This window comes from Mauremys mutica, unplaced genomic scaffold (assembly GCF_020497125.1).
Source record: "Mauremys mutica isolate MM-2020 ecotype Southern unplaced genomic scaffold, ASM2049712v1 Super-Scaffold_100036, whole genome shotgun sequence".
Taxonomy (NCBI): domain Eukaryota; kingdom Metazoa; phylum Chordata; order Testudines; family Geoemydidae; genus Mauremys; species Mauremys mutica.
This window is the reverse complement of record NW_025423256.1, coordinates 2,777,708-2,804,496: the sequence shown is the minus strand read 5'-3', so window position 1 is coordinate 2,804,496 and position 26,789 is coordinate 2,777,708. Positions and strand designations below refer to the sequence as shown.

The window sequence follows — 26,789 nt, the reverse complement described above, 5'->3', positions numbered from 1 at the left end:
GGAGTGAATAATGTGGATGTTTACCAGAGAGCCATTCAAGCCAGAAACTCACCAATACTGCTAAGAACCAGCTGTATAGATTTCTGAATGTGTCTGACTGCTTTCCCATTTAACAACTCCCTTTTTCTTTCTTTTATAATAAACCTTTAGTTTAGATGCTTTCTTGCTTATAAACCTTTAGTTTAGATGCCAACGAATGGCTGGCATGGTAGTATTTTGAGTAAGATCCAAACCTATACTGACCTGGTAATGTGACTGACTCTGGGGTCAGAAGAACACTTTGTTTATGTGAGCAGAGTTTTTAAATAACCTCTCACTGTGCTGGACCTAGGTGCTGATTAGGAGCCAGAGAACTGGAATGCAATAAAGGGGGCCGTGTGATTTCTTTTTTCAGTTTCTCGATAACCAGTGTGGGGGATCAGAAGCACAGTTGGTGACTGGTTGGTGAGTTTAACTTCCGTGTTAACCACCAGTTTCGGGAGCCTCTGCTCTCCCTTTTTCAGCCTGCCCTGGTCTTGGCATTTTCAGTGAGGACTAGCCCAGGCACACCGGGTCACGCTAAGTATTAAAGTTAAATTAATAGAATGTTTTTTATGAGAAAGTTTTATGAAATCAATGGAACTCCTTTGTTTTCTTTCTTCTGAGCAGGGTTTCCATTTTCCAAACCTGATGTGATCTCCCAGCTGGAACAAGGGGAAGAGCCGTGGGTCTCAGACCTGCAGGGTTCAGAGGGAAAACAGACCCTGAGATCTCCCTGCAGAGGTGAGGAAACATTAAACCAACTCTGAGTGTGAAAGTGCCTGAAGGAAACATCTGGGATGCCCTACCAAGCCCTTGAGAGGTGTCTCAGTTCATTATTGTTGCCAGCAGGGGTCATATCCTCAGGGTAACTATAGCTCATGGCTTCCCGTAGATCCTAGCAGACACCAGCAGTAGCTTCCTCCCTTCCCCCTGCGTATTTGGATGGGATTTGAAAGCCAAATTGATCCCTCCTCTCTCCTGTTTTGGGGAAGAGTACGGGGGAGTTCAGTTTGTGATTTTTATTTGACCTCCTCCAGCACTTAGTTTGTTTTGGCTTTTCACTTTTCATCCCTGTTTGATGTTTCTGTCTTTTTCACAGCAGGTGATGCAATGGCATGTGAGAAAGAGGAGCAGAATTTCTCAGCAGAAAAATGTTCAGCAAGTGGATAAACACAGAGCATTATTGCAAAGATCAAAAAGCCATGTGTCCAGGAGTCATGAGGAGGAAAAATCCTGTGAGATTCAGCACAGACCAGAGAGAGAACAAGGAAACCAGCCAGGGGTGAAAATGGGTAAATGTATTTCCTCTCAGGGAACTCAGAAGGACCTCAAGGAAACCACAACAAAGCAGGAAATCATCATTGGAAAGAGAAAAAATACATGCACAAGTGTGGGAAAAGCTTCACTCAAAGATCAGTCCTTTCTAGACATCAGAGAATCCACACAGGGGACAGGCCCTATGAATGCTGTGAGTGTGGGAAAAGCTTCACTCACAGATCAGCCCTTTCTGTTCATCAGAGAATCCACACAGGGGACAGGCCCTACGAATGCCGTGAGTGTGGGAAAACCTTCAATTGCAGATCAGACCTTTCTAAACATCAGATAATCCACACAGGGGACAGGCCCTACGAATGCCTTGAGTGTGGGAAAACCTTCAATCGCAGATCAGACCTTTCTAAACATCAGAGAATCCACACAGGGGACAGGCCCTATGAATGCTGTGAGTGTGGGAAAAACTTCACTAGCAGCTCAGACCTTTCTAAACATCAGAGAATCCACACAGGGGAAAGGCCCTATGAATGTCGTGAGTGTGGGAAAAGCTTCACTCACAGATCAGCCCTTTCTAGACATCGGAGAATCCACACAGGGGACAGGCCCTACAAATGCCGTGAGTGTGGGAAAACCTTCACTCAAAGATCAACCCTTTCTGTTCATCAGAGAATTCACACAGGGGAGAGGCCCTATGAATGCCATGAGTGTGGGAAAACCTTCAATCGCAGATCAGGCCCTTTTTACCCATCAGAGAATCCACACAGGGGAGAGGCTCTATGAATTCCGTGAGTGTGGGAAAAGCTTCGCTCAAAGATCAAGCCTTTCTAGACATCAGAGGAGCCACACAGGGGACAGGCCCTATGAATGCCGTGAGTGTGGGAAAAACTTCACTAACAGCTCACACCTTTCTAGACATCAGAGAATCCACACCGGGGAACAGGCCCTACGAATGCCGTGAGTGTGGGAAAACCTTCTCTTGGCACTCAGCCCATATTAGCCATCAGAGAATCTGCAAGGGCAATGAACACCATAAAAACCCCTGTTCAATTCCAGGTCAGAAAGCAAAACTCTTCTGCAAGAATATCCAAAAAATATTGTGTTTCACTTCACTGCATAAGTACAGTTGTGTGGCAATTAAGTGATGACCCTAAAATTTCATAAAAGCAAAGAACGCTGAACAAAAAAGTGGGAAATACAGCTGTATCTGAGAAAATGGCTTGGAAAGAAGGAAGACAAAAATTGATCGGTCGAGAGAAAAGGCCCTGTTTTCCCCTAGTTTGGAACTTCTCTCACAACTACTGGAATAGAAAAGCTAAACAAATGGTGTCCTATTGTTGCAAAGGAGATTGAAGTGAGGCCATTTTCTCCAGATAAAAGAAAATGGTCATGTCAGGAGTGGGATTTGAAACCACGTCTCTATGCAGAAACCAGAACACCCAAGAGAGAGGAAAAAAGAGTCTTAAAACTGGCACTTTGGACCAGTCCACAATCCTAACGCTACAAAGAATGTGACTTATCAACCCTAGTTTTCATTAATATTTGATGACACTCTTTAGGGAGGCAAGATGGCACATCTCTTTCAACTCCTAGAGACCTTCTCCAGCACAGCTGATTTTTAGGCACACTCACCCGGACCTAAAGTTACACGTTTCCTGGAGTTCCATGAGTTCTGCAGTGTTGGAATCTCCCTGCTCACGTTTTAAGCGAACAAAAGATGGGTGCTGGCATTCTGAGACCCTCAAAATCCTGCCCTGGGGGCCAGACAGTTAAGCAACCAGCATCCACAACCTCTACCATGATAGCATCCCGTCTGGCAACAACTCACTTATCAATAGCTGGGGTCTGAAATCCTCATTTCTTTGTTCTATCACTGTAGTCTCCACTTTCCTATTGCTTGTCTGTATAATCTCTGTCTGGTTCTGTGATTGTTTCTGTCTGCTGTATAATTAATTTGTTGGGTGTAAAGCAATTCAGGTGGTGGGGTATAACTGGTTAGATAATCATGTTAGGATTGGTAAGTTACATTTCAGTAAAATGATTGGTTAAGGTATAGCTAAGCAGAACTCCAATTTTACTATATAGTCTGCAGGTTCAGGTACTGACAACAGTGGCTGCCTTTTAGCCAGAGCTTTTAATCAGGGCAATACATTGATCCTGTAAAATCATTTCCCAGCCGTAGTCCATCACCCACATTCCTTAGGGCATTGGGCCACCATGTGGACGTTTCATTTCCCTCCTCAATTTCAGACAGAGACACAATTTCCTTTGCACCGATCCATGAACAGCAAAACCTCCCTGTGTCTCTTGTCTGAGCCAGCGCATTCGATTCCATTGACACCTTCTCTCCTGCAATGGCAATGGTCATGCAGACGGGACGAGGCCACCTTCACCTCTGACAGTGAGATATTGGATCAGCTCTTTCTTTACGCTGCTGCTGTTAGTCCATGAAACATCAGGGATGGATGCAAGGCTGAGTTCATGCACCAACCCCCTGAAACATTTCAGCGCCCCAGAGAAATCCTGACTCCGGCTATTGGCATGATCTGGTGGAGATTTGAATAGGAACTGGACGGTCTGAATTGTCAGTGTGGGGAATGAACAACAATCTATAGCAATGTCTTTAACCACAAACACACTCTAATCATGCTCCATCCGGAAGGGAAATGGGCAGGAACTCTTGCTAAAAGGCAGCCACTGTTGTTAGTACCTGAACCTGTGTAGGGACACCCGAGTGGGTATCGAGTCCATTGCCTTAACCAGGGGTAGTCGATTATTTTATCAAGATTCAAATTTCTTGGTCAAGGTATAATCAATGTATAGACGCCAGAGAAAATAATACACTGATGCTAATGAGAAGAATATAGAAATATTTTGCAGTCACTATGGGCATAACTATGATTGTTTTGTGTTTCACTCTTTATATATGGCACCACCTTCCTTCCCTTTAGACTTCTAGTTTACCAAGGGTAAAACTAAACAACTCTTCAGATACCAGGGATTTGATGTAGCTGCTTTCAATCCTCCGGCTCTGCCGGAATAAGTAACATTTCAGGCTGTCACTGAACTGAAGGAGGGAGATCATTTTTTGACAGGTTACGCCTCCTCTTAAAGGTGTTTGTCTGGCAGCCTTGGTTCCCAGGTCTCTCCTGAGGGAAGAAAGTTTCTGTGCAAAATACCAAACCTTTTAACAGAGCGGAGGGAAAGGCAACGGCCACATGATGAGGCCAATATGTACCACAACATGATTCGTTTATGTGGGATGACTCTGAGCACTGACTGATCTGCACTCTCTTGTGTTTGAAGAGATGTTGAGTTTTGCACTTGGGAACCTATAAGGTTGAAGCAATGTTATGGATAGTGACACGACTGAAGGGTGATTTAAGGTTGTAAAAATTGTTAAAAACACTGAGCTTAAACGTGAACTGCCTGTTATTAAAGGCTGGTTTCCCCACGTCGGTTCCATAAGCTCTGCTAGAAAGGCCCTGGGTTCTCTCCTGCCTCGGTGGGAACTAGAGGGAATCGTCCCCTGCTGCCCTTGGCTCCAGGCTGATTTTTCTGGGGAGGGGGCGTGGAATTGATTTGTTTGCTGTTGGGAAGGGAGCCAGGCCAGTTCTCAGGGAACGAGAACTCCCAGCATCTGCCCAGCCCAACCCAGGCTGCTGCCCTGTCCCAGCCTCTGTTCCCCTGGGGGCCCTGCATATTTGACTCTAGAGCAGGCCGGGAGCAGCAGCTGAGGCAGAGGACACCTGGGCTGGGCAGATAGGAGGGAATTTAGCAAGTGGAAATGGTAAAACCGCAGTGAAGTATTACCTTGGACTCGACGGCATTTCTCCATTGGTCTGTCTGCTTTGGGGCAGGGACAATGACACGTCCTGCTGCATTCGTCATTTCAAAGGGGGGTTTAGGATTTTCATTCTCAGACACGGTGCACAAAGCAGGACTCAACCCAGGGTGCAAACGAAATGAGCCACTCACAGGTTCTGGCAGCCACAATGAGCAGTTGGTGCGAGAGCTCAGACCTGCCCCTGTCCCAGAGGGAGGGGGGTGTCTACAAGGGGCTTGGACCACTGATCTACCAGCGCCTAACTCCCAAACTTTCAGTAACTCTATTATCAGTGCCCATGAGTGTAATTTAAACCATGAGAAAAACCACACTAGGCTAGACCAAAGGCCCATCTCGCTCTGAATCTTGTCCTTTGACAGTAGCCAATACCAGGTGCCCCCAAAGCCACCACTGGGAGTTGAACCCAGGATCACCTGTTTACAAGGCAGGTGCTTTAGCCAGCTAAGCCACGGTGCCTGCCTGAGTGTAAGATATAGTGTCTGCCCACACCTGACTCCCTGCCATCTCCACCAGGACCTGACACGCTTTCCTTGTGTTTGGATTCTGCAAAGCAGAGGAGCAGGTGACGTTTTCCTTGCAAGCTGTGTGTGTGAGTGAATCTTTGGCCAGGTCTGCACTACAAAGTTGTTTCAGCAGAAATATATTGCTCAGGTGTGTGAAGAACACACAACACTCCCTCGGTCGGCAGCTTGGTGTGGCTGGTGTACACACTGCAATGCCACGTCTGGTGACAAAACTGCCCTATTTTGGTGACAAAAGAAAACCACTTCGATGAGAGACCTAAATCTTTTTGCAGCAAACTTACAGTGACAGAGTGCCAGTGTAAATGCTGCTGGTCTTTAAATCACCATAACTGGCCTCCGCCAGTATCCCACAATGCCCGCTGTGAACTCACCTGCCCTGCATTCCTGCTAAAGAGGCTGGGCCCCTCCCCTTTCCGAGCTCCAGGAAGTTTTGGCAGCTGAGCCTGCTGCTCTGCTCCGGCAGCCAGGAGCAAATCACTGCCGTGGAATGCTGCTCTCCGGCACTGCGAACACAGAGCAGGGGGCGGGAACTTCCTTACAGTGTGGGGTGCCACCGGCATCCGAACTGTGACATCCCATGACACCCCTTCCCTCGAGGAGGCTCTTACCTTCTAAACAGGGATGGCTGTTTTCTAGTAAAATCACTAAAAGGGAAGGAGAAAACTCGAAAGAGGTTCCTCCTGGCGCTCACGTCCGTGAACCCGAATACTCCCTCAGACCTCAAAGAGAGACCTGGAGAAGGAGACTTGCTGAAGCAAAGCCACAGGGGTCTCTGAGGTTCCCCTGGCCCCTCGCCCCTGCCCTGCCTGGCTGATGTCAGCATCTCTCTGTGAGGTCACCACCTCCCCACCACCTTGGACCAATAGTCTGAGGTCCTGCAAAAGGCCTTTGTGATGTCACTGCCACACCCCTCCCTTGCTGTGCCAATGTCCTGCTCCTGGCCAGGCACTTTGCAGGTTTGAGCTACTCCCTGTGGATCACCCCACTCAAGGAGCGTTCGTTCTAGGCAGCAAGCCGGCTAGACAGGGAAACATCAGACGCTGCTCCCAATGCTACACTCAGTTTTTCAGAAATTAGTCGACTTTATGGCCAGAAGAGACCATTAGAGCATCTAATCTGACCCCCTGCATATCACAGGCCTCCTGTAGGACACAAGAGCTACTTTTGGGCAAACACATTCCAGAAAGGCATCTAGTCTTCATGAAATGACATCAAGAGATGGAGAATCCACCACTTTCCTTGGTAGCTTGTTCCTGTGGTGAATCATCCTCACTGTTGAATATTTGAGCCTTAATTGTAATATGAATTTGTCTCTTTTCACCTTCCAGCCACTGGGTATTGTTATGCCTTTCTCTGCTCGATTCAAGAGCCCTTTAATACCCAATCTTATCTCTCCATTAAGACACTTCAATACTTCAGTGAAGTCACCTTTCAATCTTCTTTTGATCAGCTAAACAGGTTGAGCTCTTTCAATAGCTCACTAGAAGGCATTTTTCTCCAGCCCTCAGAACATTTGGTGGCTCTTTGCTGTCCCAAACTCTAATTTCACAACATCTTTTTCAAACGAGGACACCAAAACTGGAGGCAGTATTCCAGTATCAGTCTCACTGATGCTGTGTCACCTCCTGTGACGTTACTGACATAATCTGTAACTGTATAGATCACCGTTGCGACTGCTGTTCTATATTTGCAGCCAATATTGTAGAAAGGTTGTTGTGTAAGGGGTCTATGGAGAGGTTCTGATTGGCTGATTATAATGATGCTATCTCTAAATGTGTATCATTTTTGTAGTTGACATTATGAATATTGGTTCTATGCTGCCCGTATTTCAAAGTTGTGCTCTGCTTAAAGGGAACACCTGAGAGATGATGGTGTCAGTTCTGCCTAGCCTGCTTGATGCAGGTTAGGCAAATGTGAGAACCACTACACTACAGAAAGTCCATTACACTGCCCTGCCCTGCCCTGCCCTCAAATTCCCTGCACTTTGGTGGTGCTCACCCTGGCACACACTGATGGGCGAACCTGGAGAAACTCGCAGCAGCTCTTTGATGGGTCAGCTGGAAGAACAGAGGACTGGAGCCAGGGATCAGGAAGTCGTCCTTACATCACCTTTGTGACTCTAGCTTGAAGGGGAGCTTCTTTTTCTTCCCCTTGCTGAGAAGCAGCAAGAGAAGAAAGAAAGGTCCGGTGGGGCAACTGGGTGCAGAAGCCAATGCTGCCTTTTCCTGCAGTGAAGCCCAAAATGAGGGACTTGCATTGAGTAAAGGCAGTGCTGTGCTTCCAGGAAAGAGCCGACTACTGCAGAAAGAGGGATGAAACAGCCTGTGATTGAACCAGGGACCTTTAGATCTTCAGTCTAATGCTCTCCCAACTGAGCTACTTCAGCACCTGCAGGGGCCTTTTTTGGGCTGCTGCTTCTCACCTTGGAGTTTATTCTCCATAAACCATCTCTCCAGTCAACAATGGCCAATGCAAGACAGACATCGCTTGCTATTTTAGCCCTTGGAAACATCATCAACTAGTCTCTGGATCTCTCAAATGCTGCGCTTCACTTCATGGGGGAAAAGCGAGAGAAGCGACCTTTGAACAAAGGGCCTGGGGTTAACATCCTAACGCTGTCTGTCTCCGACTGTAACACTATTTAATACTGGCCCACCCGGTGCTAGTGACAGTTCCATTTCTAGATGTTAGTACATTTCAGTTACTGTCAAAATTAAAAGTTTCTATATGCTTAAAAGAAATGATTTTTTAATTTGCTTATATATGGCATGAATAAATACAGATTTACACATCCTAGCATGAACATTTATTGTCTTATATGATAGAGAAAATCCTGCATCCAAACTGTGCATCGAAATCATGAAATGAGCTACAAATGCAATAAAAATAAGGTATTCAATGGTTTAACATATGGAGCGGGGCTGGGGGGCACTGAAGACACGTCTTGCCTGGGATGCCACTTGGTCTAGGGGAGGCCCTGTCAGGGAAAGCAGGAGCTAGTCTCACACCCCTATTTCCAGGCTGTAATCTGTGGGCGACCTGCTCTGGGGGAGGGATCGCGGCAGCCCAGACTCAGGGCTGGAACAGGCCCCGGAGTGAGGGGGTGGCTGCAGGGTTTGCAGCACTCTGACGTCTCAGACAATGTGTCTCTCCCAAAGCCTCAGATCTGCGTCCCCAGAAGGCTCCTGCGCTGCCTCCGCTCCTCTCACAGTCTATAGCAAGGAGCAGCAGCAAGGGTCAGGGATGAGCCATAGGCACTAGGTGGGAGGCAGAGGCTTCAGGAGGAAACCCAGCCCCCAGAGCAGAGGGGGATGGGAGGCTTTTTCTCTCTCCTTAGCCACGGGCTATAGCTCCAAGAGCTCTGTGAAATGCCTCCCCGCCCACAGCCTGGGGAAGGGGAAGGAGTCTCAGGTTCTAGCTCAGGGGAATGGAGTAACATTCAGGGGGATGCAACTGGGCCCGGGCCAGCCGCCATGGGGGTGGGGAGGAGGAGCCACTAAGCTCCACTCTTGGCTCCAGCCCCAGCTCTGGCCCCTGCCTCAGCCCCCTTACCCCTGTCTGTGTCCCTTCCCCCTTAGCTGCGGCCCCACTCCCAGCCATGATTCAGGACCACTGATCTCGGTGGTGGGACAAGGGGGTTAAATCTTGGCAGAGACCCCCCAAAGGGCAGGTGTGGCTGCTGTCTGGCTGCCTGGGCCCAGACAATGGTCACAAATTCTGTCTCCTAGCAACCAATGGCCGGGGCACACCTGCTGCAAGAGGCCAGCTGGCTGGGAGGAGTCGGAGAACAAAGAACGAGCTGGAGGCCAGCTGAGCAGGTTGCCAGGGAAACAGGACAGAGGACAGACGAGGGGCAAAGGGCCTGGCTGAGTCGGGCTGTTGGGAGCAAGGAGTCTGCTGGGTTTGGGGACTCGACGGGAGAGCCCAGGCTCTGAGTTCGGGGTCTGCCCAAGATGGACATTGCTGAATCTTCCTGCTTCCTGTGCGAACACAGAACTTTCCCAAGCTGGATCCCAGACCCCTAACAAACCTTCTGTTGTACAGCGCTGGCTGAGAGTCACTGGGGACTGTGGAAGTTGGGGGTGCAGGACTCCCCTTCGGGGGAGTGAGGCTTTCCCAGGTGTCCGATTCAGGTAGACTCACTGCAGGAAGCTCCTGGTGTGGAACAGGGGGGCTGAAAGGTCCAAGGTCAGTCCCAGGAGGGGCTGAAGCCAAGGAGGCTTCCCCCAGTGAGGGCGTCCCCTGGGGGTGTCACACTGACGAGGCTCCTGCCTGGGTTTGACTCAGAGCTGTTCCAGAGCACAGAGCCTGTGTGCCCGTCACAGCCCCCCAGCATGTGACCTACAGGCTCCACTCTGGCAAAGCTCCCTGTAAATCAGAGACAAACTCCCCCCTTCTCCCAGTTAATCTCCCCTGCAGAGAACCCAGAGCAGCTCCTGCCTCGCTGGGTCTCCTGCCAGCCACAGCTGGCCAAGGAGCTGCCCGAGACGTTCCCCGGGGCTCTGGATTTATCATCTCGCAACGACTCGATTCAACTTGCTCAGGTTAGAAAGAAAGTTGGGTTTTTTTTTTATGAGCCTGAAAATTGCCTCCGGTGTGAAAGTCAGAGCGGGATTATTTCATGCTCACGCACCCTTATCACTATTGAAGGAGTAAAGGAACGTGCAAACCAATGAAGCCTTAACATGTCATTTGCATCCTCAAGCCTTGTCCCTGTGGCAGGATCTCAAGGACAGACAGAAATGTTACCCGGTGTCAGGAGGAGAGAGGAAAGCACTTCCCCTCGTGTGTTCCCCCAGGCTGTTGTGCAAGGCAGCAGAGGCGCTTTAGGGCATTTTCTGTCACTGATTTTTTTCATTGGTGTGGGAGGAAAGACTTAGACCTGCCAACTTTGTGACCCTGTGAATGTGAAGTGACCAAGTGGTGAGTTAACAATGATGCTGTTGCACAGGATCTGACTGGAACTAGAAAACAAAAAGTCCTTAAAGTGGAACTCTTGGGTGAATAGACCGATCTGATTTGTATTCAACCTTGGAAGGCAATAGACTGTTACATTGGGCAGAACAGCCTGGTTTGGTTTGGTTTGGTTGGTTCATGGGTTGGCTGCTTTCCCTGATAAATTGCAGAGGGTTCAGAGAAGAGCCACAGGAATGATTACAGGCTTGAGCAGGGAGAGGAGTTTAAAAATAAACCGAACCTTTCCTGCTCCTGCCGGCTGTGACTGCTGAGGATATTTTCCTTCTCTACTCCAGGGTCTCTCTTCTGCCAGATTCTCAGCAAGTCAGGCCCCCTGCAGACTATGGCAGAGCAGTTTGGTATGAAGCTGCAGGACTAACAATGTAAGAGTGCAGCTGCTGTAGCATCTTGACTGACCACGGGTAAATCCTGCAGCCTTGGCAGCCCAGGATAACCTCCCACTGGTGGTGATGGGAATTTAGCCTTTGTAACGATCTGCTGGTACCTGAGCTCTCAGATGTGAATTAAACTGGGGGCAGACACAGCTCTATCCAAACAAGTGAAGGATGTAAGTGAAAGAGCAAAGCTGGCCCTGGGGAGCTGCTGCAGTCCCGTAACCACAGCTGGAAGGGAACAGAGGGAAAACACCTGGAGCAGCACCGAGAAAAGAAAGTTTGTCAGTGAGATCAGTAACAATAAATTAATAAACAATAAATGTGAACTGAAGGAGTGCTTTCTCCTCTGTGCCGACAGGTTTGAATTGTGTTACTGTACTATGAGATAAAGCTTTACAATATCCTGCTCTAATTTCAGGATGGGTCTGTAACCATAATTAGTCTCTGTAGAAGTGGGACTTTCAAAATTCCCAAGGAATTTAAGGGGTGGGGTTCACGGTTGGTCACCTGAGGGCAGTGCAATAGAGTTCAAACCAAAGACTAGAGAGGCGAGAACAGGGATTGTGGGACACCTCCCTTAGGCCAATCACAGCACTGTAATCGACCAGGGTGTCTACACTGGTACCGTGGCGCTGTAGCCCCGGCACAGAAAGCTGTACGCCTCTCGTTGGGAATCCCTCTGATTTACCGTTTTTACAGAGGGTGAAATGACAATTTTTCCTATCCCTGCCCTGTTCCTGCTCTTTGTTATAGTTCAATATATTTTAAGTGAGAAAAATGGTAGTAAAAATATCTGCTCTCCAGCACAACTTGAAGCAACATCAGAGCAACTGGGAATGAAACAATTTATTTCCAAAAGGGGAACTCAGTGACTAACAATGGCTTTGAAATGGGGGAACAGTATAACCGTGATGCTCAGGGTTTGTTTAGACTAGGAAAAGTGATGGAGTTTAGGTCAGGTCAAGGGGAAAGCTAATGCCAACCACTGCACCTGGGCTGCATCTGTTCTACAACTGTAATTGTCTTTTTACATCAAGATCATTAACTTGAGCAGCCGACGCCATGTACAGCCCTAGTGGATGTCAGGCACAGATAGATTTTGCCTCAGTGTACCTTGTTGGGATCAAATCTCCAGGAGCTGATGAACATTCCTGGCTCAAAAGGAAAGGAGTTGATAGAAAAGATCACAGGACTGACCCCAAAGAAGGGTGAGCTGCAAAAGGCAGAAGCAGGTAACTCATCTGGGGGAGCTGAGAGACCACGGTGAAGATGGTGCGAAAATCACAATATGGGAATTAGAAAATGTGATTTTTTTTTAAATTTTGCCCAGCCCTAGTCAAGAGATTTATTACAGTTCTCTCTCATGTGGATTTTCTGATGTCTGATAAGGACAGAGCTCTGATTGAAGCTTTTCCCGCACTCAGAGCATGTGTAGGGCGTCTCCCCTGTGTGGATTCTCTCATGTCTGATAAGGGCAGAGCTCCGATTGAAGCTTTTCCCGCACTCAGCGCATGTGTAGGGCGTCTCCCCTGTGTGGATTCTCTGATGTCTGATAAGGTGTGAGCGCTGATTGAAGCTTTTCCCGCACTCAGAGCACGTGTAGGGCGTCTCCCTTGTGTGGATTTTCTTATGTCTGATAAGGTGAGAGCTCTGACTGAAGCTTTTCCCGCACTCAAAGCACGTGTAGGGTGTCTCCCCTGTGTGGATTCTCTGATGTCTGATAAGGGCAGAGCTCCAATTGAAGCTTTTCCCGCACTCATGGCACATGTAGCGTGTGTCTTCCAAGTTAATTCTGTCACTTGAAATAAGGTCTGAGTGGCTACTAAAGTTTTCCTCTGGCCTCTGCTGAGTCTCACAGGCTTTTGTTTTTTCTGGGAGTGCATAACTCCCGGAAACATTCCATTTGGATCTTCCTGATAAAGTTCCATGTGGTTCTCCTTGCTCAGCATCTTCCTGCTGGGGTTTCTCCTCCTCATTCTGACTCACCATCCTATCACCTGATGGGAGACAGAGAGAATCCAGACACAGGTCACTCCCTTTGCCGGAAAGAAAGAAAATCTCAGAGAGAGGAATGGTAAAAGGGATGAACAATCCAAAATATGTGGGGGAGAGATCAAACCTATCAGGTGCTGATTTTCCCCAAAGCCTTCCCCAGAGGAGAGAGGAAGGGATCAGTTTTGGTCTGCATCTCACGAGAACACTCGGGGGAAAGCGAGACTGGGGAGGGACCTGCTGCCAGTTGTCAGTCAGAATAGGAGGGAAGCCATGAGTGACATCTGCCATAATGATTCCACATCTGCAGGGAACAATCCTGAACTTGGAGAGCTCACAGGGTCTTTGTAGGGCATCCCAAATGTTTCCTGAGTTCCCACACAGTTGTTAAGTTGGTTTAACCAATTCCTCACCTGTGAAGGCAGCTCTTGGAAGCACTTCTTTCTCAGAGCCCTGGAGGTCCGGGACCCACGGCTCTTCCCCTCTTTCCAGCTGGGAGATCACATCAGGTTTGGAATTTGGAAACCCTACTGCAGGCAAAGAAAACGAGAGAGGTCAGTGGAATTTGTGGGATACTTATCACAAAGAATAGTCCATGGTTTTAACCCCCAGCTCATTTTTAAGAAGTAACATCCCAAGACCAGCTTCCTTGGCTCCAAGTGGCAGGAGAGTTATGATGATTATAAATCATATGTATTACCTTAGTGCCTAAGGACCAACTAACAGTGGGTCCCCATTGTGCTCAGCAAAGTACAAACACAGAATAGTAGATGGCCCATGTCCTGAAAAATTTACAATCTGAATAGACAAGACAGACACAGAATGGGGGAAGGGGTAGAACCCACTGTTAGAATAGAGATATTCAGGCCTGCCTGTAAAGTCTATAGTTTAAGAACTTAGGTGTATTTTTATCACTTAGCTACTTACAGGAGTATGAAAACAAAGAATCAAAATCACTGTCTGTATTTGTAAGGGCCTTCTCTTACTGTGACCGTCTGAGTCCTTGTTCTTAGGCTAAGGCCTTTGGCTAAGCAGCAGGGGCAGCCATAAGCTGGGAAGCGAAGGGTCACATCCTCACATCCCAAACCCGTCACACTGAAAAAGACGGTTACTCACCGTTGTAACTGTTGTTCTTTGAGATGTGTTGCTCATATCCATTTCAGTTAGGTGCGCGCGCGCCACGTGCACGCTCGTCGGAAGTTTTTTACCCTAGCAACACTCGGTGGGTCAGCTGGGTGCCCCCTGGAGTGGCGCCACTATGGCACTGGATATATACCCCTGCCAACCCATCCGCTCCTCCGTTCCTTCTTGCCGGCTACTCCGACAGTGGGGAAGGAGGGCGGGTTTGGAATGGATATGAGCAACACATCTCGAAGAACAACAGTTACAACGGTGAGTAACCGTCTTTTCTTCTTTGAGTGGTTGCTCATATCCATTCCAGTTAGGTGATTCCCAAGCCTTACCTAGGCGGTGGGGTCGGAGCGAGACGTCGCAGAATGCAAAACTGCTGAGCCAAAGGCTGCATCGTCTCTGGATTGTTGGACCAATGCGTAGTGTGAGGCAAAGGTGTGAATCGATGACCAGGTAGCCGCCCTACGTATTTCCTGGATGGGGACATGAGCCAGGAAGGCGGCAGAAGAGGCCTGTGCCCACATAGAATGGGCAGTGAGATGGCTAGCGGGAACGTGAGCCAGTTTGTAGCACGTTCTGATGCAGGATGTTACCCAAGATGAGATCCATTGGGAAGAGATCAGCATGCCCTACATACGGTCTGCCACCGCTACAAAGAGCTGGGGTGAACGCCGGAAGGGTTTTGTTCTCTCTATATAAAAGGCGAGAGCCCTATGGACATCCAAAGTATGTAGTTGTTGTTCCCGGCGCGATGAGTGCGGCTTCAGGAAAAAAACTGGGAGGAAAATGTCTTGATTGACATGAAAAGCAGACACCACCTTAGGGAGGAAAGAGGGGTGTGGCCGCAGGTGTACCTTGTCCTTATGGAAGACCTGTAAGCTGTTGGTCGGGGCTCAACTCTCCGGCGGGCGGGAGGGGAGCCACACCGACTCGCTTCTTTTCTTCTGCTGGTCTTTTAGGAGTCACAGGGAACAACGTTAGACCGCCAGGCCCTCTGGTGCAGGGGCTGGCCAACAGCAGTTCAAATAGGCCCAGGCCCTCTGGAGCAGGGGCTGGGCAACAGTAGCACAGATAAGCCCTGGCCCCCTGGAGCAGGGCAGGGCAACAGCAGTTCGAATAAGCCCTGGCCCTCTGGAGCAGGGCAGGGCAACAACAGTTCAGCTAAGCCCTGGCCCTCTGGAGCAGGGCAGGGCAACAACAGTTCATCTAAGCCCTGGCCCTCTGGAGCAGGGCAGGGCAACAGCAGTTCAGCTAAGCCCTGGCCCTCTGGAGCAGGGCAGGGCAACAACAGTTCAGCTAAGCCCTGGCCCTCTGGAGCAGGGCAGGGCAACAGCAGTTCAGCTAAGCCCTGGCCCTCTGGAGCAGGGTAGGGCAACAACAGTTCAGATAAGCCCTGGCCCTCTGGAGCAGGGCAGGGCAACAGCAGTTCAGATAAGCCCTGGCCCTCTGGGGCAGGGGCTTGGGTAACAGCAATCAGTCCTAATAAACCCAGGCCCTCTGGAACAGGGGCTTGGGTAACAGCAACCAGTCTCAATAGGCCCCGGCCCTCTGGAGCAGGGGCTGGGGTAACAGCAATCAGTCCTAATAAACCCAGGCCCTCTGGAACAGGGGCTTGGGTAACAGCAACCAGTCTCAATAGGCCCCGGCCCTCTGGAGCAGGGGCTTGGGTAACAGCAATCAGTCCTAATAAACCCAGGCCCTCTGGAACAGGGGCTTGGGTAACAGCAACCAGTCTCAATAGGCCCCGGCCCTCTGGAGCAGGGGCTGGGGTAACAGCAATCAGTCTCAATAAACCCAGGCCCTCTGGAACAGGGGCTTGGGTAACAGCAACCAGTCTCAATAGGCCCCGGCCCTCTGGAGCAGGGGCTGGGGTAACAGCAATCAGTCTCAATAAACCCAGGCCCTCTGGAACAGGGGCTTGGGTAACAGCAACCAGTCTCAATAGGCCCCGGCCCTCTGGAGCAGGGGCTGGGGTAACAGCAATCAGTCTCAATAGACCCAGGCCCTCTGGAGCAGGGGCTGGGCAACAGCGATCAGTCTCAATAGACCCATGCCCTCTGGAGCAGGGGCTTGGGTAACAGCAATCAGTCTATAAGCCTAGGCCCTCTGGAACAGGGGGCTGGGCAACAGCGATCAGTCTCAATTAGAAGGTTCACAGGTTCAGACCCTCAGGCAGGGGCTGAACACAAGGCACCCAGTCAGTTAGTGGAAGCCCAGGCCCTCAGTCAGGGCGGGGCAACAGCAGTTCAAGTCTATGAGCCCAAGCCCTAGCTCAGGGCGGGCAGCAACCAACACAGGGCTCAGACCCTCAGACCGGGCTGAGCAGCAGTTCGAGTCTATAAGCCCCGGCCCTAGTCCAGGGCGGGGCAGCAACACACAGAGGGCTCAGACCCTTAGGCAGGGCTGAGCAGTAGTTCAGTTTATAAGCCCAGGCCCTAGCTCAGGGCGGGGCAGCAACACACAGAGGGCTCAGACCCTTAGGCAGGGCTGAGCAGTAGTTCAGTTTATAAGCCCAGGCCCTAGCTCAGGGCGGGGCAGCAACACACAGAGGGCTCAGACCCTTAGGCAGGGCTGAGCAGCGGTTCAGGTAAGCCTAAGCCTGAGCGCTGGGGTGAGGGGGAGACTGCCACCCGTGAGTGGGGTGGCAGGGGGGACACAGGCCCACCCACTCCACTGTGTCCCAGCCCGGGGCCCTATTAGCGGCTAGCACGGCCGCTGGTCAGTGGGGTCCTGACCGAAACACACCGACATGGGCACCTCGGTGCCTATAGCCTGACAAGGGTCGGCTATCCCCGGGCTACAGTCCATCTCCCCCTCCGTGGGTACCTGCTCCTCGGTCGCCGGGAGATCGGGCCAGTCCATCTGCATGGGCTCCTCGGGACCAGGGCTTGGGGGCAGGTCCGGCAACTCCTGCGGGAAGTCCGGCCCGGCTGCCTCCGACGGCTCCTCCGGGTAACAGCAGGGCGGAAGCGGCGGCGGCGGCTCCTCCTCGTACCGGGCGGGAGGAAGTCCTGGCGGCTGCTCCGGGTTCCAATCCCGGGGAAGTTCCGCAGGTTCCTCTTCGTACCGGGCGCGGGGCAGTGGGGGCCAGTCCGGATCGCCCCCTCGGGTCCTGGAGGGTTCCCAGTCCGGAGCTCCCGCCGGCACGTCTGCTCGCGGCGGTGGCTGGCCCCTGACTGAGGTCTGGCGGTCTCCTTTTCTACTTCCTGTCCCGCCCCTTGACTTCCGGGGGGCGGGGACAGGAAGTGGTGGCTCAGCCCAGCTGGGCTTCTGGGAGGGAGCGCCTGCTGGGCAGGAGGGGAGCCACACCGACTCGCTACAAGACCGTATAAGGGGGATCAGCCGTCAAGGCACGAAGCTCCGAGACTCGCCTCACTGAGGTGATAGCGCAGAGGTGATAGCGACCTTTCTTCCAGGAAAGGTACAGCAGGGAACATGTGGCCATAGGCTCGAAGGGGGCCCCCATAAGCTTGGTCAACACCAGGTTTAGATCCCAGGTGGGGGCTGGGCGACGGACTTGGGGGTACAACCGTTCCAGTCCCTTAAGGAACCTGGAAACTATGGGGTGAGAAAAAATTGAACAGTCACTTTCACCTGGGTGGAAGGCGGAAATAGCTGCCAGATGAACCTTTATAGAAGAGACCGCCAGGCCCTGCTCTTTGAGGGACCAGAGGTAATCCAGGATAGTAGGGATAGAAACCTGCCCGGGGACCAAGTTACTCTGATCACACCAGTGCGAGAAACGCTTCCACTTGACGAGATAAGTCATCCTAGTGGAAGGCTTCCTACTTCCCAAGACGACCTGTTGTACCGAAGCAGAGCAGCACAACTCCGATTGGTTCAACCACGCAGGAGCCATGCAGTGAGATGAAGGGACTGCAGGTCTGGGTGGTGAAGCCTGCCGAAGTCCTGTGTTATGAGGTCCGGCCACAGTGGCAGGGGAATCGGATCCGCCACTGAGAGGTCGAACAACTGGGTGTACCAGTGCTGCCTCGGCCATGCTGGAGCAATGAGGATCAGGTTGTCTCTGTCCCTGCAGAGCTTGAGTAGGACTCTGTGAATGAGCGGAAATGGTGGGAAGGCATAGAGTAGGTGCCTCTTCCACGGGATCAGAAATGTGTCTGAGAGGGAGCCCGGGAAGCGCCCTTGGTAGGAGCAGAACACCTGGCATTTCCTGTTCTCTCGGGAGGCAAAGAGGTCTATGCGGGGAAAGCCCCACCTCCAGAAAACGGAATGGATGACGTCGGGACGGATTGACCACTCGTGAGACAGGAAGGACCTGCTGAGGCGATCTGCCAGAGTGTTCTGGACTCCTGGGAGAAAAGACGCTACCAAATCGATTGAGTGGGCTATGCAAAAGTCCCACAGGTGAGTGGCTTCTTGGCAAAGTAGGGAGGAGCGTGCCCCGCCCTGCTTGTTTATGTAAAACATGGTCGTTGTGTTGTCCGTGAACATGTATACACAGCAGCCTTGGAGATGGACCCGAAACACCTGGCATGCTAGACAGACTGCCCTCAGCTTCCTCACGTTGATATGCAAGGCCAGCTCCTGGGGCAACCAGAGGCCTTGAGTGTGAAGGTTCCCGAGATGGGCACCCCAACCCAGAGATGATGCGTCTGTGGTTAGTGCCACCGAGGGCTGAGGAGGGTGGAACGGCATCTCTGCGCAAACTACAGTGGACTCCAAGTGAGGGAGTCGAGAACCGTCCTGGGGATAGTGATCACCGAGTCTATATTGTCTCTGTGTGGACGGTATAGAGAAGCAAGCCAGGTTTGGAAGCACCGAAGTCGCAGCCTCGCGTACTTGGTCACAAAGGTGCAGGATGCCATGTGACCTAATAGACCGAGGCAGGTGCGCACTGACGTTGTCGGGAAGGATTGAAAACTTCGAATGATCAAAGACATTGCCTGAAACCGTGGCACAGGAAGGCAGGCCCTGGCCAGATTGGAGTCCAGAACTGCTCCAATAAAGTCTATTCTCTGCGTTGGAGTCAGGGTAGACGTTTCTATGTTGATCATGAGGCCTAGCCTCCCAAAGAGGTCTTTGATGACACACAGGTGCTGTGATACTTGCAACTGGGAAGTACCTCGAATGAGCCAATCGTCGAGGTCCGGGTAGACGTGTATTCGACGACGGCGGAGGGAGGCAGCTACAACGGCCATACATTTGGTGAAGACTCTCGGGACCGTGGAAAGACCGAAGGGAAGCACCGTGAACAGGAAGTGCTGTTGGTTGACCACAAAACGGAGAAACCGTCTGTGCGGCGGGTAAATGGCGATATGGAAATACACGTCCTTCATATCGAGGGCGGCATACCCGTCACCCGGATCCAGGGATGGGATGATGGTCCCCAGGGATATCATGCGGAACTTGAGCTTTATCATGAATTTGTTGAGTTCTCGCAGGTCGAGGATCGGTCGTAGACCGCCCTTTGCCTTGGGGATTAAAAAATAGCGGGAATAGAACCCCTTGCCCCTCATGTCCTCTGGCACCTCCTCTATGGCTCCCAGATTTAGGAGCGCATGGACCTCTTGTAAGAGGAATTGCTCGTGAGAGGGGTCCCTGAAGAGGGACGGGTAGAGAGGGTGGGATGGGGGTGGAGAAACAAATTGGAGGTGGTATCCTGTTTCCACCGTGCAGAGGACCCAACGGTCGGAGGTCAGCTAGGACCAAGCAGGGAGGAAATGGGAGAGGCGGTTGAAGAAGGAGGAAGAACGATCTGGCAGGGAAACTGGTGGGCCGTCCTTGGACGTCCCATCAAAAGTTTTGTTTTAGCCCCATAGGTGGTTTAGGGGGCGCTTGACTTTGGTTTCCCTGAGGGCCAGACTGTCTCCACCGATTCCCCCTGCCGTGCCGTCTGGATGTATCCTGACGCGGCCTAGGCTGGTTATAAGGGCGGTATGGTTGGGGCGTGAAGGACCTATGTTGGGTCACCGGTGTGTGCATACCCAACGAGTGCATTATGACTTGATTGTCCTTCAGGCTCTGCAACCTGGGGTCAGTTTTGTCCAAGAAAAGGCCCTGGCCCTCAAAAGGTAAATCCTGAATTGTCTGCTGCAATTCTGGGGGAAGGCCTGAAGCTTGTAGTCAGGAGATACGTCTCATCATTACCCCGGATGCAAGCGTTCTGGCTGCTGAGTCCGCTGCATCCAGAGAGGCCTGGAGAAAAGTTCTCGCCACTTTTTTACCCTCCTCTAGTAGGGCCGTAAACTCTGCGCGGGATTCCTGGGGAAGGAGTTGTGCAAACTTCCCCACAGACACCCACGTATTAAAATTATAACGACTTAGGAGGGCCTGCTGGTTTGCCACCCTAAGTTGGAGGCCTCCAGCCGAGTAGACCTTACAGTCGAGGAGGTCCATGCGCCTCGCCTCCTTCGCCTTAGGAGCCGGTGCTTGCTGGCCATGATGCTCCCGTTTGTTCACGGATTGGACAACCAGGGAGCAGGGAGGTGGGTGGGTGTAGAGATATTCGTACCCCTTGGAGGAGACCATATATTTTCTCTCTACTCCCCTAGCTGTAGGTGTAATAGAAGCTGGGGATTGCCAAATTGTGTCTGCATTGGCTTGAATAGTGTGGATGAACGGGAGAGCCACTCGAAGGGGCGCATCCGCAGATAATATGTCTACGACAGGGTCCTCTATTTCAGCAACCTCCTCCACTGGCAAATTAATGTTTTGTGCTACTCTCCACAAGAGGTCTTGATGGGCCCTGAGATCAATAGGCGGAGGACCAGAGGAGGATGTTCCTGCCACTGCCTCATCAGGAAAGGAGGGGGAGGAGAGGCCCGGTACCAACGGGTCCTGAGGTGGGTCATGGACCGGCGGAGCACCATCTGCATCAGGTGGAATCTCCGGGTCTGCAGATTGAAGTGGATCTTCGTCCGTGCCTGCGGGAGGAGGATGGCTTACAGTCGCTTCAGGAACCCTGTGCTCTGAGGGGCCGGAGCGTTGAGCCACAAGTGGGGCACCTTGGGCCTCGTGATATGCCCACGGAGTCCAAAAGGCCCATCGATGAGGACCTTGCTCCTGGCTTTGTGCCTCTGGATGGTGGCACGGAATATCAGATGCCCAGTCCTGGTGGTAAGAAGCACTCCCAGCCTGGGACGACATTGACATGTGTCTCGAAGGCCACGTTCGGTCCCGGGGCGGTACCGGTGAGCGGTACCGGTCTTGTCGGTGCCACGAACGAGACCGGGACCTTCTACCGTGCCGGTGCCGGGAGGTCGACCGGGATCTTGAGTCCCTGTGCCGGAAGTGACTGCGGGACGCACGGTACTGAGATCGGTACCGAGAGCCGGATCAGTATCAGGAGTATCTGTCCGGTGACAGAGATCTTGAAAGTCTCCGCGAGTACGACCGGTACTGCGATGGAGAGCGGTGCCGGGACTGCGAGCGGTGCCGGAATCAGGAACGGCAGGAGCGGGAATGTCTCCGAGACCGCGACCTGGAAAGACGTCTCTCCAGTGGACCGACGGAAGGAGGCCTTATCAGGGCCAGCTTGCCGATGGATTGGATAACCCGCACCGCTGGTGCCGGGGGTTGAGGCTGCATCGACTCCGTCAGCGCGATGAGCTCTCTTGTCGTTGAGAAGGTCTCCGGCATACAAGGGAGAGTGAGCTCGACCACAGCATGAGCCGGGGAGCTATGTGGCACCAGACTCAATGCAGTACCGAAATTGATGGTGCTGTGCTAGGAGGAGCTGCCAACTGCGTTGCCGGTGTTGGCGGTGCCGCAGCAGTTACCGGGATCCGACGGATGGACTTTGATGTGTGCTCCTTCTGCGAGGATGGGGTCGGAGCAGTACGTCATTTCCCAGTCGGGGAAAGGGAGCAATGCCGGGGAGCCGGTGCTGGCAGATGCCGGTGCTGGGAGTCCTTTTTGGTACTGGAGCGATCTGGTGCCGAAGGTGCGCTCCTCATCGACGCAGGTTGGGTGGACGGTGCCGGCACCGCAGGACTAAGGGCCGATTCCATAAGGAGCTGCTTTAGTCAGAAGTCCCGCTCCTTCTTCGTTCTTGGCTTGAACGACTTGCAAATTCGGCACCTGTCTGTCAGGTGGGATTCTCCTAAGCATTTTAGGCAGCAGTCATGAGGATCCCCCACCGGCATCGGCTTCTGGCACACCGAGCAGGGATTAAATCCCGGTGCCTTGGGCATGAGCCCGCACCGGGTCGGAGGAAAGGGGGCTACTCCCCCAATCCCCCGCTTAACTATATACACTAACTATGAAAATACGTACTAAAATTAACTATAACTACAAGAACTTGAACTATATACACGATAAAGAGTAAATAACTACAAGAAGCTAGGGATGTGGAGGTCAGCAAAGCCACTCTCCACTGTTCCAACGACCGTCACGGGCGGGAAGAAGGAACTGAGGGGCGGATGGGTCGGCAGGGGTATATATCCGGTGCTATAGCGGCGCTGACCCACCGAGTGTTGCTAGGGTAAAAATCTTCTGACAAGCGTGCACGCGGCGTGCTCACACTTACTGGAATGGATATGAGCAAGCACTCAAAGATCTATATTTACCCTGAGGATATGACCCCTGCTAGGGACAATAATGAACTGAGAGACCTCCCAAGGGCTTTGTTAGGCATCCCAGATGTTTCCTTCAGGCACTTACAGATTCTGGGTGGTTTAATGTTTCCTCACCTGTGCAGGGAGATCTCAGGATCTCTCTTTCCTCTGAACCTTGGAGGTCTGGGACGCATGGCTCTTCCCCTTGTTCCAGCTGGGAGATCACATCATGCTGGAAAACTAGAAACCCTGCTCAGATGAAAGAAAAGAAAGGAGTTCAGTTGATTTCATAAGACTTGGGCATAAAAAAACATTCTATTACTTTAACTTCAGTGCTTAGTGTGACCTGGTGGGCCAGGGGCAGTTCTCACTGAAAATGCCAAAGTTAGGGCAGGCTGAAAAAGGGAGAGCAGATGCTCCCAAAAATGGTGGTTAATACTGAAGTTAAACTCACCGATCAGTCACAAACACAGGTTATCGAGAAGCTGAAAAAAGAAATCACGCAGCCCCCTTTATTGCATCCCAGTTCTCTGGCTCCTAATCAGCAGCTAGGTCCAGTACAGTGAGAGGTTATTTAAAAACTCTGCTCACATAAACAAAGTGTTCCTCTGACCCCAAAGGGTCAGCCACATCACCAGGTCAGTATAGGTTTGGATATTACCCAAAATTCCATCCTTCCAGACAATCCTTTAGCATCTAAACTAAAGGTTTAAAGGAAAGAAAGACAGAAAGAAGTTAAATGGGAAAGCAGTCAGATACATTCCAAAATGGATATATCAGGTTCTTAGCAGTATTGGTGAGTTGCTGGCTTGAAAGTCTGTCTGGAACACATCCACAGATTGGATGGGTCATTCAGTCCTTTGTTCCAGGGTTCAGTTTGTAGAGAAGGTGCTCCAGAGGTAGGAAGGTGGATTGAAGACAAAATGGAGATGATGCAGCTGCCCTTTATATTCCTTTTGCCATGTGGCCTGTACTTCCTGAGTCCCAAACACAAGCTTCACAGCACGTGGCATGGAAAAGCCTTGAAGTTCTCATTAAACAGGCATACCCCGGCATGTCTTCCTGACTCAATAGGTGTATCCCCTTGGTCCTTTCCATGGGCTCATTGTACAGCTGATGACCCTCAATGGGCCATCAAACAGGCTAGGCAGTGTTGATGCTAATATGTCTGGGGGTGTCACCCAGAAACACTGCACAAGTCTGGAAATACAGATATACCCTGCATATCTATAACTTACAATACAAAGGTGATACAAACATAGAAACAAAATTATCATACGTGGAATATCAAAACATTTTCACTGACACCTGGCATGGCATATCTAGCATGATTCATTGCAATTTTATCAGATTATAATATTATTTTATTATTAATACCAAAGTGTCTCACAATTCCATCCAGTGTCACACTTGGTAAACCAGTGAATTTCTAGGACTAGTTCCCCAGGTCCTTGAAGATGCCGAACACTGTGCTTATGAGGGATTGAAATACCCACATATCTGCTGGGAACACACACTCAGACACTGTGTCAGTCTACACCCCTATGTTCACTCTTCTAGAAAATTATGATCAATTTTGTACACAGTATGGCTTGTGAGGTATCATTTGAAAATGCATAATCTACTGAATATTATCCTCCTGTTAAAATGTGTAGTAACACTGTATGTAAAGTTATGAGATTTTACTGTATGATATTACTGAAAAAGTTACAATTCTGGGAAACACCCACAGAGCAGTTCCTCAGAGACAGCAAGGCAAACAGCTGGTCAAAGAGCCATTCTCCTGCACGGGGAAGGTGTGAAGAAGACATTTACATTCCATCACAGGGACCTCTTGAAGCTGTTGTGGAAAACGACCACATGATTGATTTTGAATCAGCTCAGCCTGAGGCTCTTTTCTTGGTTAAAAGTGCACAGGGGGCAACAGCTATTGGAATACTGTCCCCCTGAACTAAAAATCACACAAGCCTTTTAAAGCTTAAAACCCCAAACAATGACACATACGTTGCACGTTAATTTCCTTATTTGGAATATATTGCAAAATATGATGCAGGTCAAAAGCAAGCTGAACAATCAGTTTCCCATATTCGGCCTTTCCTGTTATCATTATCACACCTGGTGATATGGGAACAAGACTCTGCATGTCTCAAGAAATGTCACTACCAACCTAGGCCATTTTCACATGCTGGGGTGCAATCCAGAGCAGTGAGGAGTTGTGTCATCTGTAATCCTGGGTGAGATTCAGTGTTCTGCTGCTGGAGATCCCCTGTATGGATACTCCCAGCCAGCATTCAAGGTCGCACCGAGAGGTTCAGAGACAGAGAGAGTGTCCTGGGGAAGCTGGGAACAGGAAGCATGGGCCGGTGGGGTTCAGTGGAGAAAGGGAACAGGAAGGGCAGGGATATCACTGAATGCAGGATCTCAGCAGTGCTAGATGTCAGGATAGCACATAGTGCAGCCCATTGGAAAAAATAATCCCAACTATACATACAGAATGATGGGGTCTAAATTAGCTGTTTCCACTCAAGAGATGGATCTTGGAGTCACTGTGGATAGTTCTCTGAAAACATCCACTCAATGTGCAGCAGCAGTGAAAAAAAGCGAACAATGTTGGAAATAATTAAGAAAGGGATAGATACGACAGAATATATCATATATCATATTTGTAAAAACAGCAAATGAATCCATGATACACCCACATCTTGAATACTGCATGCAGATGTTGTCGCCCCATCTCAAAAAAAGATATATTGGAATTGGAAAAAGTTCAGAAAAGGGCAACAAAAATGATTAGGGGTATGGAACAGTTATGCCAGACCTAACCCCCAGTTTCACTTGAGCAAACAGGAGCTATTTGACACTGTGCGATACGGCTCCTGTGCTCTGTTCCCAAAGTGTTCTGCAGCAGGGGAGGGTCTGTGGCAGTGTGTGTGTGTGTCACTGGCATATTGGGGTGATGCTGAAACAGGACAGAGTAGAGGTGGCATTGTGGGGCTGGTGTGAACTTTATCTCTTCATTTCCCCTTCCAAGAACCGAGGGGACAGGAACCCTTACCCAGTGAGGTCACAGTCTCATAGTTCTCCTGCATGACATCCCAGTAGAGGGCTCTCTGAGCGGGGTCCAGCAGAGCCCACTCTTCCCTGGTGAAATGCACAGCCACCTCCTCGAAGGTCACCGGCCCCTGAAAGAGCAAGAGTCCAACACTCAGGATCTCTTTCCCCACTAACAGCCCCACTATTTGTGGCAGAGAGGAGCCAATCAAATGGAAGCTCCGTGTGGATCCCACTCAACAGAGTCCCATCCCCACCCCGCTCAGCGTATCCAGCAAATACCAGGGTGGGGGGACGAAGAGAGAGCCCCTTGTCTCTCCCAGCAGATCCATCACACACCTACTGGCCACCGACTGATACAGGAGATGGAGCCCCTAGCAGGGTCCAGGGAGAGCTCCCTGGTAGGAAGCCCAATAACCTCCTCATTGTGAGGAGCAGGATATGAAGGGAGAGGCAGCTCCAATAAGCCTGACTCATGGGTGCCCCCTTCATATCTCACAGCAGCCGCTGGTTAGTGAGGTCAGGCTCCAGCACTGGGACTCTGGTCAGTTTGACTAGCTCCATATAGGTGGGTTATTTTCTTTCTTCACAAATTAGGGCATTTCTGCCTCCCAACCTCCTGGGTCTGTTCCTAGAATCTAGGCCACTTATTAAATAACTCCCAGCAGGTTTGCCACACCCTGGCCTCCTCCTTTCCCCATGCTGTGAATTTTCTGCCCCGCTCCAACCTCCAGACCAGACTGTGCAAACCTTCCCATCTCCGGTGTATTTGCTGTCCCTCTCCTCCAGCAGGAACCCACCAGCAACCCCCCGATAATCTCTACCTGAACTGACTCCACTGCAGCCATTTCTCTTCCCTGTCCCATGTCAGGCTGGGATGACCTGGAGCAAAACATGGACGCCATTCTGCAGCCTGTCTGGGGGAGAAGGGCAGTTGTGGGCATTTCAGAACAGGTTTTAGTTAATTTCACATCAGAATTCCCCCAGGCCCTTTCCCTGCAGACAGACACCCTAGATCCTGCCATGCTGGGAAATGCTAAATCTGTTTATTACAATGTAGACCTGGCCCCTCCTGCCAGCTAAG

The 26,789-nt window shown here is 50.8% G+C and overlaps 1 pseudogene; it reads left to right on the top strand.

Moving 5' to 3' along the window:
- Positions 1–1,608: 1,608 nt before the first annotated feature.
- Positions 1,609–26,789, top strand: part of LOC123358289 — an 83,805-nt pseudogene continuing 58,624 nt past the window's right edge.